Source organism: Notolepis coatsorum (assembly GCF_963971535.1).
Source record: "Notolepis coatsorum genome assembly, contig: SCAFFOLD_2476, whole genome shotgun sequence".
Lineage (NCBI taxonomy): Eukaryota > Metazoa > Chordata > Actinopteri > Aulopiformes > Paralepididae > Notolepis > Notolepis coatsorum.
Genome location: NW_028171814.1, coordinates 10,001 through 24,981, shown reverse-complemented (window position 1 = coordinate 24,981; position 14,981 = coordinate 10,001). Strand labels below are relative to the sequence as shown.

Here is a 14,981-nt window from a genome sequence, read left to right as displayed (position 1 = left end):
TATCTGTGTGTGTGTGTGTGTGTGTGTGTGTGTGTGTGTGTGTGTGTGTGTGTGTGTGTGTGTGTGTGTGTGTGTGTGTGTGTGTGTGTGTGAGTGTGTGTGTGTGTGTGTGTGTGTGTGTGTGTGTGTGTGTGTGTGTGAGTGTGTGTGTGTGTGTGTGTGTGTGTGTGTGTGTGTGTGTGTGTGTGTGTGAGTGTGTGTGTGTGTGTGTGTGTGTGTGTGTGTGTGTGTGTGTGTGTGAGTGTGTGTGTGTGTGTGTGTGTGTGTGTGTGTGTGTACCTGAACTGTCCATCAGTGTCACACTGTGGCAGGTAGTTTTGGGGGGCGGGGTTTCCCCCGTAGTGCTCCATCAGACTGGCTCTCCACCTCTCGCACACGGTCTCCGCACGCTGGGTGGGGGCCACAGGGGTCTGGAGGGAGCGGAAAACAAACACACCCTGAGTCAAGAAACACTCAACATGACATCACTCAACATGACATCACTCAACATGACATCACTCAACGGGCCCCCACTCTGCAGGTGTTCAAACCACGCCTCAAAACACATCTATTTGCTTTTTCGGTGTTTTAAACCGTTTTTTGAGAGACCTGCCTTTTTACGTGACACGTTGTACTTGTTTTTATTGTGTGCTTTTATTACATTTTTACGTCCTTGTGTTTTATCTTATGTTTTGTGGGGACTTGTACAGCACTTTGGTCAACTTTGTTGTTTTTAAATGTGCTGCTTTATAAATCAAGTGGATTGGAATCGGATGACGTCACTCGACACGTGACATCACTCGACAGAACGGCGCTGCTGCCATGCAGGATCCTGATGAGGAGGGTCCGTGAACACGAGCATGTAACCCCCCCCCATCCTCCACTCACTACACTGGCTCCCCCCGTCTCATCCCGGATCAACAACAAAATCCTGACGCTCACCCATAACTGCATAAACGGACACGCACCCCTCTACCGTCAGGAACTCATCGCTCCACAATAATCCTCCACCCGCACCCTCAGACCTGCAGGCAGCCTGCTCCTCCTCTGGGTCCCCTGCAGTACCAGGCTCTACACCCTGGGGGGCCCTCAGACCTGCAGGCAGCCTGCTCCTCCTCTGGGTCCCCTGCAGTACCAGGCTCTACACCCTGGGGGGGCCCTCAGACCTGCAGGCAGCCTGCTCCTCCTCTGGGTCCCCTGCAGTACCAGGCTCTACACCCTGGGGGGCCCTCAGACCTGCAGGTAGGCTGCTCGCGTGTGTATCGCTTCCGCAACGGAATTCGGTTTCCTCTGATTGGCCGCGACCCCCACGTGACCCGCCCCCCTATCCACCGCTCTGCCGCTGCCGCGCGCGGCAGAGAGCGGCCGCGGACTCGCTCGCTTCCTCAATTTATACGCATGGAAGTATTGACTGAATGAATGAATGAATGAATGAAAACTTTATTTAACAGATTGCAGAATGGGTACAATACAGTACGGCTCAATACACACAATTGTCAAGGGGATGCAGACCTGAGAAAGACGTTTGTCTTGTTTACATCAGGGTCCCCCATTTTCAATTCATATAGAACGACGCGATATTTTATTTGTTTGTCATGACAAACCAATTACATAATCCAACATATGTGTAAAGGCACAACATATTCCAGTTAACGGTATCTTCTTTTAATGATTTGTTACGGCGCAATCAATACTTCCATGCATTCGGGGACCTCCATGTTTGGGGGTATTCATCAGACAAATCGGATGCAGGGATTCGGCTCCCATCAGGCGGGCAAGAACTGCGGGTTTTCAGCCTTTCCCCTCTCTCCTGGAGCTTAAGGGGGAACTAAGTATTCCTGCCTCTGAGGAGGTGGCTACAACATCAACACACAGTGACTACATGCAGTCACTGTGTCAACCACACACCACACACACTGTGTAGCCAGCGGGTAAATCGCGATTTTTTTATTTGTTTGTCATTAATTCAGTCAACACTTCCATGCGTATAAATTGAGGAAGCGAGCGAGTCCGCGGATAGGGGGGCGGGTCACGTGGGGGTCGCGGCCAATCAGAGGAACCCGGAAAGCGAATTCCGTTGCGGAAGCGATACACGCAGCCTGCGTCTCCTCCAGGTCCCCTGCAGTACCAGGCTCTGCACCATGGGGGACCGAGCCTTCATTAGCATAATCAGCACTAGTACTAACATGTTTCAGTCCTCAGACCATCAGCACCACTAACATGTATTTCATGTAGCCTCTAAATAGGCAATCGATCATATAAGGCCATATGTGTTCAGTTATGACCATATAAGGCCATTGTGTTCTGCTATGAATATATAAGGGCCCCTGGGAAACAAAATCAAATGCATCAAAAACGGTCTCAGAGTGAAATTACAGCTTAATATACAACCTGAGAGGTGCCACACACACACACACACACACACACACACACACACACACACACACACACACTCTCTCTCTCTCTCTCTCTCCCTCTCTCTCTCTCTCTCTCTCTCTCTCTCTCTCCCTCTCTCTCTCTCTCTCTCTCTCTCTCTCTCTCTCTCTCTCTCTCTCTCTCTCTCTCTCTCTCTCTATTTACTTGATTAAATCCCTTTACTAACATTCTAAACCAGAAACCACTTAAAGTTAAGACTGAAGCCCTGTTTACACTGGAATATATATATATATATATATATATATATATAGAGAGAGAGAGAGAGAGAGAGAGAGAGAGAGAGAGAGAGAGAGAGAGAAAAAACAGGCAGGGAGAGAGAGAAACAGAGAGAGGGAGAGAGAGTATTTGAGAAGAGGATGTGAAGAACAGATAGTTGGACAGCAATCTAAGAGAAAAATGACAAGAACTACTAAAAACTACCAAACTGTCAGTCAGTCTGTTCTCACCTGGTTGTCTGTCGGGCCTGGCTTGGCGGCAGTCAGTAGGAGAGGTTCCAGGTGGAGTTCTGGTTCCTGTTCTCTCCTGCCCCCTATCGTCCACACACCAACAATGACCAGTAGAGCCGTGACACTGGAATACACAATAATACAATAATATTAACACAAATATCTAAATAACACCACCAACAATTATAATAATAACGTCTTATCTATCTATCTATCTATCTATCTATCTATCTATCTATCTATCTATCTATCTATCTATCTATCTATCTATCTATCTATCTATCTATCTATCTATCTATCTATCTATCTATCTATCTATCTATCTATCTATCTATCTATCTATCTATCTTCTATCCATCCGTCCGTCCGTCCGTCCGTCCGTCCGTCCGTCCGTCTATCTATCTATCTATCTATCTATCTATCTATCTATCTATCTATCTATCTATCTATCTATCTATCTATCTATCTATCTATCTATCTATCTATCTATCTATCTATCTATCTATCTATCTATCTCTCTCTCTCTCTCTCTCTCTCTCTCTCTCTCTCTCTCTCTCTCTATGAGAGCAGTCAGTCAGGGGTGTACCTGTTGTGGTGTGTATTGTCCCTGTCCGTCACACTGTGGTACAAAGGCTCCTGGGGGAGGAAACCCTTCAGGGGTGGAGGTCTGGATTCTGTGTCTGTGCTGCTCACACTGGGTCCTGGCAGCCACTGGCTCATCTGGAGAGGAAAGGAATAAATTAACAGATAATATACAAATGAGGGCTGTCAAAGTTAGCGCGTTAATAATATATTAACGCAAATGCGTATTAACGCCACAATTTTTCTTTTTTTTTATCTACTTTTTCTCCCCATTTTTCTATTTTTCTCCCGTCCCCAATTTCGTATCGTCCAATTCTACCCTCCCCTGTCTCGAACGCTGTTAGGCCATGCCTCCCACAGGTCGACTGCAATGTGGACGAAGCCTTGCATCATGTGTCCCCTCCGGTACTCGAGGAAGCAGCCGTCGCATCTTTTCACCTGCGCAGCGCGATCTCTCAGCAGCGGGGGTCTGCGTGGGAGGGACACGCCGCCCCAGTCGCTTCGTGATTCTACTGCGCAGGCGCACCAACCGACCTGTAGGAGTCTCTGTCCACAACGTCCGATCCCCACCCACCAGCCTCCCACCCCCTAATACTGCCAATTGTATTAGTATGAACGACCAGCCAAGCTGGTAGCAAACGCCGAGAGCTGGGCTCGAACCCAGCATCTCCTGCGTTGGTGGCGAGCGCCTTGCCCACTGCGCCACCTAGCCGCCCACGCCACACATTTTTCTGACGCATAACATACATACAAATAATACAAATAAATAACATGTATAATACATTAGCAAATGTAGAATGATTCATTAATAAATATACATGTTCTTAATGAATATAAAAAAATACTAAAACAGAGGGGTTAACAAATGTACAAGCTGTTAAATAAAAAGGAATGAACAAATATATAAAGTTTACAAATAATGCAACTTGTTGAAAATTGTTATTGAATAAACAAGGAATTAACAAATAAAATATATTAGAAATACATGTGGAGAAAAGATCCATTTAAGGTAAATTTTTTACAGATAGAAAATGTGTGCTTAATATGCAATTAATCACAGTTAACTATGGACAATCATGCGATTAATCGTGATTAAATATTTTAGTCAATTGAGAGCCCTAATACAAATATTAACAAATATACAGGTGGTATTATCAACTGTACATACGTATATTTGATATATTAGCAAAAATAGAAGGATTCATTAATACATATACATGTGTATAATACATTAGAAATGTAGAAGGATTAATAATGTGTAAAATACATTAGCAATTATAGAAGGATTAATTAATAAATGTACATGTTCTTAATAAATATTAAGTCAGTCAGTCAGTCAGTCAGTCAGTCAGTCAGTCAGTCAGTCAGTCAGTCAGTCAGTCAGTCAGTCAGTCAGTCAGTCAGTCAGTCAGTCTGTCTGTCTGTCTGTCTGTCTGTCTGTCTGTCTGTCTGTCTGTCTGTCTGTCTGTCTGTCTGTCTGTCTGTCTGTCTGTCTGTCTGTCTGTCTGTCTGTCTGTCTGTTCTCACCTGGTTTGTGGCAGTCAGTAGGAGAGGTTCCAGGTGTCCTGTTCTCTCCTGTCCCCTATCGTCCACACACCAACAATGACCAGTAGAGCCGTGACACTGGAATACACAATAACACAATAATATTAACACAAATATCTGTCTATATAATAAAATATATCTAGTTGACAATGAACTGCATGATTACTACCACTACTAAATAATACAACAACAACAATACTACTACTACTACTACTACTACTACTACTACTACTACTACTACTACTACTACTACTACTACTACTACTACTACTACTACTACTACATATGTTGACAATAATTACAACATCCACAATAATAATAATAATAATAATAATAATAATAATAATAATAATAATAATAATAATTACATCTTATCTATCTATCCATCCATCCATCCATCCATCCATCCATCCATTCATCCATCCATCCATCCATCCATCCATCCATCCATCCATCCATCAGATTGTTTTTAGTAATACTGTGCACGAGCATTACACTAGAGGTTCCAGTAGTGGGCAGCTTGAATTGCCAGGTCCTAGAACCAGCGCTTTGGGGAGATCTTTTATTTTTAGAGCATTAACTCTGTGGAATGGCCTGCCTCGGAACCTCTGCTGCATTTACAGTAGATTCACTTTTTAAAAGAATCTTAAATAGTTTTTAAATTGTTTTTAACACTGTAAAGTAATTTTTGTTTTTGTTTTACACTAATGTAATTTTAGCTATCTTAATTGTTACAGTAGGTTCATTATGCATTGTGTGTACTGACTTTTAATAATTTTGTTTTGCAATAGTGATTGTTTTTGTATGTTTTTTGTGTGTGGACCCCAGGAAGACTAGCTGGTTGCTATCGCACCAGCTAATGGGGATCCCTAATAAAATCAAATCAAAATCATCCATCCATCCATCCATCCATCCATCCATCCATCCATCCATCCATCCATCCATCCATCCATCCATCCATCCATCCATCCATCCATCTCTCTCTCTCTCTCTCTCTCTCTCTCTCTCTCTCTCTCTCTCTCTCTCTCTCTCTCTCTCTCTCTCTCTCTCTCTCTCTCTCTCTCTATCTATCTATCTATCTATCTATCTATCTATCTATCTATCTATCTATCTATCTATCTCTCTCTCTCTCTCTCTCTCTCTCTCTCTATGAGAGCAGTCAGTCAGGGGTGTACCTGTTGTGGTGTGTATTGTCCCTGTCCGTCACACTGTGGTACAAAGGCTCCTGGGGGAGGAAACCCTTCAGGGGTGGAGGTCTGGATTCTGTGTCTGTGCTGCTCACACTGGGTCCTGGCAGCCACTGGCTCATCTGGAGAGGAAAGGAATAAATTAACAGATAATATACAAATGAGGGCTGTCAAAGTTAGCGCGTTAATAATGTATTAACGCAAATGCGTATTAACGCCACAATTTTTTTTTTTATCTACTTTTTCTCCCCATTTTTCTATTTTTCTCCCGTCCCCAATTTCGTATCGTCCAATTCTACCCTCCCCTGTCTCGAACGCTGTTAGGCCATGCCTCCCACAGGTCGACTGCAATGTGGACCAAGCCTTGCATCATGTGTCCCCTCCGGTACTCGAGGAAGCAGCCGTCGCATCTTTTCACCTGCGCAGCGCGATCTCTCAGCGGCGGGGGTCTGCGTGGGAGGGACACGCCGCCCCAGTCGCTTCCTGATTCTACTGCGCAGGCGCACCAACCGACCTGTAGGAGTCTCTGTCCACAACGTCCGATCCCCACCCACCAGCCTCCCACCCCCTAATACTGCCAATTGTATTAGTATGAACGACCAGCCAAGCTGGTAGCAAACGCCGAGAGCTGGGCTCGAACCCAGCATCTCCTGCGTTGGTGGCGAGCGCCTTGCCCACTGCGCCACCTAGCCGCCCACGCCACACATTTTTCTGACGCATAACATACATACAAATAATACAAATAAATAACATGTATAATACATTAGCAAATGTAGAATGATTCATTAATAAATATACATGTTCTTAATGAATAAAAAAAATACTAAAACAGAGGGGTTAACAAATGTACAAGCTGTTAAATAAAAAGGAATGAACAAATATATAAAGTTTACAAATAATGCAACTTGTTGAAAATTGTTATTGAATAAACAAGGAATTAACAAATAAAATATATTAGAAATACATGTGGAGAAAAGATCCATTTAAGGTAAATTTTTTACAGATAGAAAATGTGTGCTTAATATGCAATTAATCACAGTTAACTATGGACAATCATGCGATTAATCGTGATTAAATATTTTTGTCAATTGAGAGCCCTAATACAAATATTAACAAATATACAGGTGGTATTATCAACTGTACATACGTATATTTGATATATTAGCAAAAATAGAAGGATTCATTAATACATATACATGTGTATAATACATTAGAAATGTAGAAGGATTAATAATGTGTAAAATACATTAGCAATTATAGAAGGATTAATTAATAAATGTACATGTTCTTAATAAATATTAAGTCAGTCAGTCAGTCAGTCAGTCAGTCAGTCAGTCAGTCAGTCAGTCAGTCAGTCAGTCTGTCTGTCTGTCTGTCTGTCTGTCTGTCTGTCTGTCTGTCTGTCTGTCTGTCTGTCTGTCTGTCTGTCTGTCTGTCTGTCTGTCTGTCTGTCTGTCTGTCTGTCTGTCTGTCTGTCTGTCTGTCTGTCTGTCTGTCTGTCTGTCTGTCTGTTCTCACCTGGTTTGTGGCAGTCAGTAGGAGAGGTTCCAGGTGGAGTTCTGGTTCCTGTTCTCTCCTGTCCCCTATCGTCCACACACCAACAATGACCAGTAGAGCCGTGACACTGGAATACACAATAACACAATAATATTAACACAAATATCTGTCTATATAATAAAATATATCTAGTTGACAATGAACTGCATGATTACTACCACTACTAAATAATACAACAACAACAATACTACTACTACTACTACTACTACTACTACTACTACTACTACTACTACTACTACTACTACTACTACTACTACTACTACTACTATGTTGACAATAATTACAACATCCACAATAATAATAATAATAATAATAATAATAATAATAATAATAATAATAATAATAATAATAATAATAATAATAATAATAATAATAATTACATCTTATCTATCCATCCATCCATCCATCCATCCATCCATCCATTCATCCATCCATCCATCCATCCATCCATCCATCCATCCATCCATCCATCCATCCATCCATCCATCCATCAGATTGTTTTTAGTAATACTGTGCACGAGCATTACACTAGAGGTTCCAGTAGTGGGCAGCTTGAATTGCCAGGTCCTAGAACCAGCGCTTTGGGGAGATCTTTTATTTTTAGAGCATTAACTCTGTGGAATGGCCTGCCTCGGAACCTCTGCTGCATTTACAGTAGATTCACTTTTTAAAAGAATCTTAAATAGTTTTTAAATAGTTTTTAACACTGTAAAGTAATTTTTGTTTTTGTTTTACACTAATGTAATTTTAGCTATCTTAATTGTTACAGTAGGTTCATTATGCATTGTGTGTACTGACTTTTAATAATTTTGTTTTTGCAATAGTGATTGTTTTTGTATGTTTTTTTGTGTGTGGACCCCAGGAAGACTAGCTGGTTGCTATCGCACCAGCTAATGGGGATCCCTAATAAAATCAAATCAAAATCATCCATCCATCCATCCATCCATCCATCCATCCATCCATCCATCCATCCATCCATCCATCCATCCATCTCTCTCTCTCTCTCTCTCTCTCTCTCTCTCTATCTCTCTCTCTCTCTCTCTCTCTCTCTCTCTCTCTCTCTCTCTCTCTCTCTCTCTCTCTCTCTCTCTATCTATCTATCTATCTATCTATCTATCTATCTATCTATCTATCTATCTATCTCTCTCTCTCTCTCTCTCTCTCTCTCTCTATGAGAGCAGTCAGTCAGGGGTGTACCTGTTGTGGTGTGTATTGTCCCTGTCCGTCACACTGTGGTACAAAGGCTCCTGGGGGAGGAAACCCTTCAGGGGTGGAGGTCTGGATTCTGTGTCTGTGCTGCTCACACTGGGTCCTGGCAGCCACTGGCTCATCTGGAGAGGAAAGGAATAAATTAACAGATAATATACAAATGAGGGCTGTCAAAGTTAGCGCGTTAATAATGTATTAACGCAAATGCGTATTAACGCCACAATTTTTTTTTTTATCTACTTTTTCTCCCCATTTTTCTATTTTTCTCCCGTCCCCAATTTCGTATCGTCCAATTCTACCCTCCCCTGTCTCGAACGCTGTTAGGCCATGCCTCCCACAGGTCGACTGCAATGTGGACCAAGCCTTGCATCATGTGTCCCCTCCGGTACTCGAGGAAGCAGCCGTCGCATCTTTTCACCTGCGCAGCGCGATCTCTCAGCGGCGGGGGTCTGCGTGGGAGGGACACGCCGCCCCAGTCGCTTCCTGATTCTACTGCGCAGGCGCACCAACCGACCTGTAGGAGTCTCTGTCCACAACGTCCGATCCCCACCCACCAGCCTCCCACCCCCTAATACTGCCAATTGTATTAGTATGAACGACCAGCCAAGCTGGTAGCAAACGCCGAGAGCTGGGCTCGAACCCAGCATCTCCTGCGTTGGTGGCGAGCGCCTTGCCCACTGCGCCACCTAGCCGCCCACGCCACACATTTTTCTGACGCATAACATACATACAAATAATACAAATAAATAACATGTATAATACATTAGCAAATGTAGAATGATTCATTAATAAATATACATGTTCTTAATGAATATAAAAAAATACTAAAACAGAGGGGTTAACAAATGTACAAGCTGTTAAATAAAAAGGAATGAACAAATATATAAAGTTTACAAATAATGCAACTTGTTGAAAATTGTTATTGAATAAACAAGGAATTAACAAATAGAATATATTAGAAATACATGTGGAGTAAATATCCATTTAAGGTAAATTTTTAACAGATAGAAAATGTGTGCTTAATATGCAATTAATCACAGTTAACTATGGACAATCATGCGATTAATCGTCATTAAATATTTTTGTCAATTGAGAGCCCTAATACAAATATTAACAAATATACAGGTGGTATTATCAACTGTACATACGTATATTTGATATATTAGCAAAAGTAGAAGGATTCATTAATACATAATACATGTGTATAATACATTAGAAATGTAGAGGGATTAATAATGTGTAAAATACATTAGCAATTATAGAAGGATTAATTAATAAATGTACATGTTCTTAATAAATATTAAGTCAGTCAGTCAGTCAGTCAGTCAGTCAGTCAGTCAGTCAGTCAGTCAGTCAGTCAGTCAGTCAGTCAGTCAGTCAGTCAGTCAGTCAGTCAGTCAGTCAGTCTGTCTGTCTGTCTGTCTGTCTGTCTGTCTGTCTGTCTGTCTGTCTGTCTGTCTGTCTGTCTGTCTGTCTGTCTGTCTGTTCTCACCTGGTTTGTGGCAGTCAGTAGGAGAGGTTCCAGGTGGAGTTCTGGTTCCTGTTCTCTCCTGTCCCCTATCGTCCACACACCAACAATGACCAGTAGAGCCGTGACACTGGAATACACAATAATATTAATGCTCGATATTGGCTTTTTTACCGATACCGATATACCGATATTGTCCAACTCTTAATTTCCGATACCGATATCAACCGATACCGATATATGCAGGGTTCCCCCCCCCCCAAATATTTGAATAATTTCAGGTAATTAACATTACATATCTCTTGTTGTGGAATTAACACAACATTATGCATACTTTTGACAATAAATAAAATCAGAATTTGTTCTTACTTGCTTTCCTGGGTAAATAAAGGTTAAATAAATGTAAAAAAATATTTAAACCGATACCGATATTTTCCGATATCACATTTTAATGCCAATATCGGCCTATGATATCGGTAGGCCGATGATATCGGCCGATAATATCGGACATCCCTAATATTAACACAAATATCTAAATAACACCACCAACAATTGTCTGTCTATCAAATATATCTAGTTGACAATGAACTGCATGATTACTACCACTACTAAATAATAATAATAACAACAATACTATTACTACTACTATTACTATTACTATTACTACTACTATGTTGACAATAATTACAACATCCACAATAATAATAATAATAATAATAATGTCTTATCTATCTATCTATCTATCTATCTATCTATCTATCTGTCTGTCTGTCTGTCTGTCTGTCTGTCTGTCTGTCTGTCTGTCTGTCTGTCTGTCTGTCTGTCTGTCTGTCTGTCTGTCTGTCTGTCTGTCTGTCTGTCTGTCTGTCTGTCTGTCTGTCTGTCTGTCTGTCTGTCTGTCTGTCTGTCTGTCTGTCTGTCTGTCTATCTATCTATCTATCTATCTATCTATCTATCTATCTATCTATCTATCTATCTATCTATCTATCTATCTATCTATCTATCTATCTATCTATCTATCTCTCTCTCTATGAGAGCACTCAGTCAGGGGTGTACCTGTTGTGGTGTGTATTGTCCCTGTCCGTCACACTGTGGTACAAAGGCTCCTGGGGGAGGATACCCTTCAGGGGTGGAGGTCTGGATTCTGTGTCTGTGCTGCTCACACTGGGTCCTGGCAGCCACTGGCTCATCTGGAGAGGAAAGGAATAAATTAACAGATAATATACAAATGAGGGCTGTCAAAGTTAGCGCGTTAATAATGTATTAACGCAAATGCGTATTAACGCCACAATTTTTTCTGACGCATAACATACATACAAATAATACAAATAAATAACATGTATAATACATTAGCAAATGTAGAATGATTCATTAATAAATATACATGTTCTTAATGAATATAAAAAAGAACTAAAACAGAGGGGTTAACAAATGTACAAGCTGTTAAATAAAAAGGAATGAACAAATATATAAATAGTTTACAAATAATGCAACTTAATAAAAACTTTTATAAATTCCTACAGATTAGACATTGTATATCGTCATCAATAGGAGGACCAAAGTGCGGCCCAATTACTGCAATTCAAGAAATATTCTATAAAGGATGGCGCAGGAAAGGCGGTGCGTCAAGATTTTATGATGTTATAAGAGAATACAATGCACCCAAATTGGCGGGTTTGAGATTGAGCTGGGAGAACGATGTACATGAGGAGATTACTGAGGAAATGTGGGAGAAACTGGTATCCAAATGGAGTAAATTCTCTAGGGAGGCGCAATCACAACTTATTTTTTACAAAGTACTGAACAGAAGCTATTGGACGCCCAGTAAACTGGCCAGACTGAAATTAAGGGACAGTGACATCTGCTGGAGATGTGAGAAGGAGACAGGCACTTTACTGCACATGTTGTACGAATGTGAGAAGGTCCGGAAAATGTGGGATCAAATTGTGATATTCCTAAGTAAGGTCCTGAATGTGAAGATAAATAACGCCCCAATGGCATGTGTTTTGGGTATAGTACCGAAAGGGATTAAGCTGCCTAAATACCGGGGAATGTGGTATAGAATGGCCATGATATCAGGATGTAGAATTGCATTACGACATTGGAAATCACCTGTTGATATTACTTTTAAAGAATGGACGGAACTAATGTTTCGGACAGCATCATATGAAAGGGTGACGTATAGAGTCGCAGGGAGAGAGGATATTTTCGCTGAGATATGGGACAGTTTTCTACACCTGACTGAACGACCTGAGGACAAATGATTAAGATGGGAATACAATATTATCAAGGATGAATATGAAAAAGGGGATTTGATCTGATGATACTTGTGCTCTGTGATATATTATGTATATATGTACATATATTTTATGTCCGGATGGGGTGTCTATGGAATGGTCAATGTCTCTATCACACTCACATGTGCGCAGATATAGCCACATACAAGTATCTAGGATACACATATTCATATGTGTACATAATAGGTTTACACGCACTCATATACACAAGGATAAGGTATACACGTCAGGGGCACACATACATGCACATACTCATGTATAGGAAATAGACATACATACACCTACATATACACATAGTTGAGATATAGGCTTTCACTGACACATAGGGGGATACACAAGTATATAGGAGACACACACATACGTAGCTGAAACGTGGAAAAAAGTAAAAAAGGAAAAAGAAAAAGAAAAAAAAGAAAAGAAAAGATGCAGCACATACCTGCCCGCAGGTAGATCGGCCTACATGTAACGTATGACGTATATATATATATATATATAACAGGGATGTATATGCACAATGTATAGTATGTTTTTTTTTTGTAAGTGTTTTTTTTTTTTTTTTTCATGTCAGTTATTAATGTGTTTGTATGAGTCTCTTACATGTTTGTTTTGTATGTTGCTACAAAAACGAAAAAGGCGAATCTTGGATGTTGGATACTATGCTGTGAAAAGATACATTGTGAATAATGGAAAGATTTGTACAAAAATATCAATAAAAAAAAAAAAAAAAAAATGCAACTTGTTGAAAATTGTTATTGAATAAACAAGGAATTAACAAATAAAATATATTAGAAATACATGTGGAGTAAATATCCATTTAAGGTACATTTTTAACAGATAGAAAATGTGTGCTTAATATGCAATTAATCACAGTTAACTATGGCCACAACTATGGTCTGTCTGTCTGTCTTTCTGTCTGTCTGTCTGTCTGTCTGTCTGTCTGTCTGTCTGTCTGTCTGTCTGTCTGTCTGTCTGTCTGTCTGTCTGTCTGTCTGTCTTGTCTGTCTGTCTGTCTGTCTGTCTGTCTGTCTGTCTGTCTGTCTGTCTGTCTGTCTGTCTGTCTGTCTGTCTGTCTGTCTGTCTGTCTGTCTGTCTGTCTGTCTGTCTGTCTGTCTGTCTGTCTGTTCTCACCTGGTTTGTGGCAGTCAGTAGGAGAGGTTCCAGGTGGAGTTCTGGTTCCTGTTCTCTCCTGTCCCCTATCGTCCACACACCAACAATGACCAGTAGAGCCGTGACACTGGAATACACAATAACACAATAATATTAACACAAATATCTAAATAACACCACCAACAATTGTCTGTCTATCGAATATATCTAGTTGACAATGACAATCTATCTAGGAGAGAAGTCCGTCCTTCGGATGAGACGCTAAACCGAGGTCCTGACTGAATTTGGTCGTTAAAGAACCCAGGACGCCTATCGCAAAGAGTAGGGGGGCTCCCCGACGTTCCTGGCCAAATTCCCAATCAGGTCTCTGACATCAAGGCCACCTAATCATCCCTTCCCCTTAATTGGCTGATATCAACCCCTGTCTCCTGATCCGTTCAGCCATTGTGTAGTCAGTATGATGTGTGCTGGGTGCCAGTGTGTATGGCAGCCATTGAGCCTGCGTATAGCCCAAGGTTGGGTGCTACCAGTGGTGGTGAAGGAGGCCATTTCCACCCGACATTGTGGGGAGCGCTTTGAGTGTCTAGAAAAAGCGCTATATACAATGTAATAGGGCTGACCCCTATAAGTTGATTAGTCGACTAATCGGTCGAAAGGAGCCATAGTCGACTGGCCAACCTCTTAGTCGAATATATTAAAAAAAGAAAAGAAAAAAAATTATGATATATATCTTTTGTTTTTTATCATTCTTTCCAAAAGAAAAGAGGCCTAGAAGCGTGGCACGCATACCAGAGGCTAACTGCCTAAGAAAACAGGCACAGAGGCACTGAAAGAGGATTTCACCCATCTAATGAACACACTAGACTATAGACAAAATATCAAGATGTATCCATCAGTGGACCAATTGCATGCTTTTGCAGAGGACAAGAAGCCTTCAGTCGACTCCTTCAGACATTAAGCACCCCCCACAGCCCAAATGGAATGAAAAAATAAATAAATAAAAATAAAAAAAAATATTAGGGGGGGGGGGGGGGGGGGGGGGGGCAGGTGGCGCACGGATATTACGTTCGTCATCAACACCGGGAGACACTAGGATTCGCCTGTTCGAATCCAGCTCCCGGCGTTGCTATCAGCTTGGCTGGCCTCTCACACTGATACAATTGGCTGT

The 14,981-nt window shown here is 41.3% G+C and overlaps 1 pseudogene across 1 annotated transcript in view; it reads right to left on the bottom strand.

The window, feature by feature from the left end:
* Positions 1–279: 279 nt before the first annotated feature.
* The window catches only part of LOC311248175 (thyroglobulin-like), a 22,652-nt pseudogene continuing 7,950 nt past the window's right edge, over positions 280–14,981 (bottom strand). Inside the window, exons 7-16 of the transcript XR_014621026.1 lie at positions 13,835–13,940; positions 11,466–11,599; positions 10,434–10,539; positions 8,930–9,063; positions 7,694–7,799; positions 6,164–6,297; positions 4,971–5,066; positions 3,448–3,581; positions 2,862–2,985; positions 280–410 (exon numbers count right to left, since the gene is read on the bottom strand). The product of XR_014621026.1 is annotated as a thyroglobulin-like (transcript). The remainder of the gene's footprint in view (positions 411–2,861; positions 2,986–3,447; positions 3,582–4,970; positions 5,067–6,163; positions 6,298–7,693; positions 7,800–8,929; positions 9,064–10,433; positions 10,540–11,465; positions 11,600–13,834; positions 13,941–14,981) is intronic.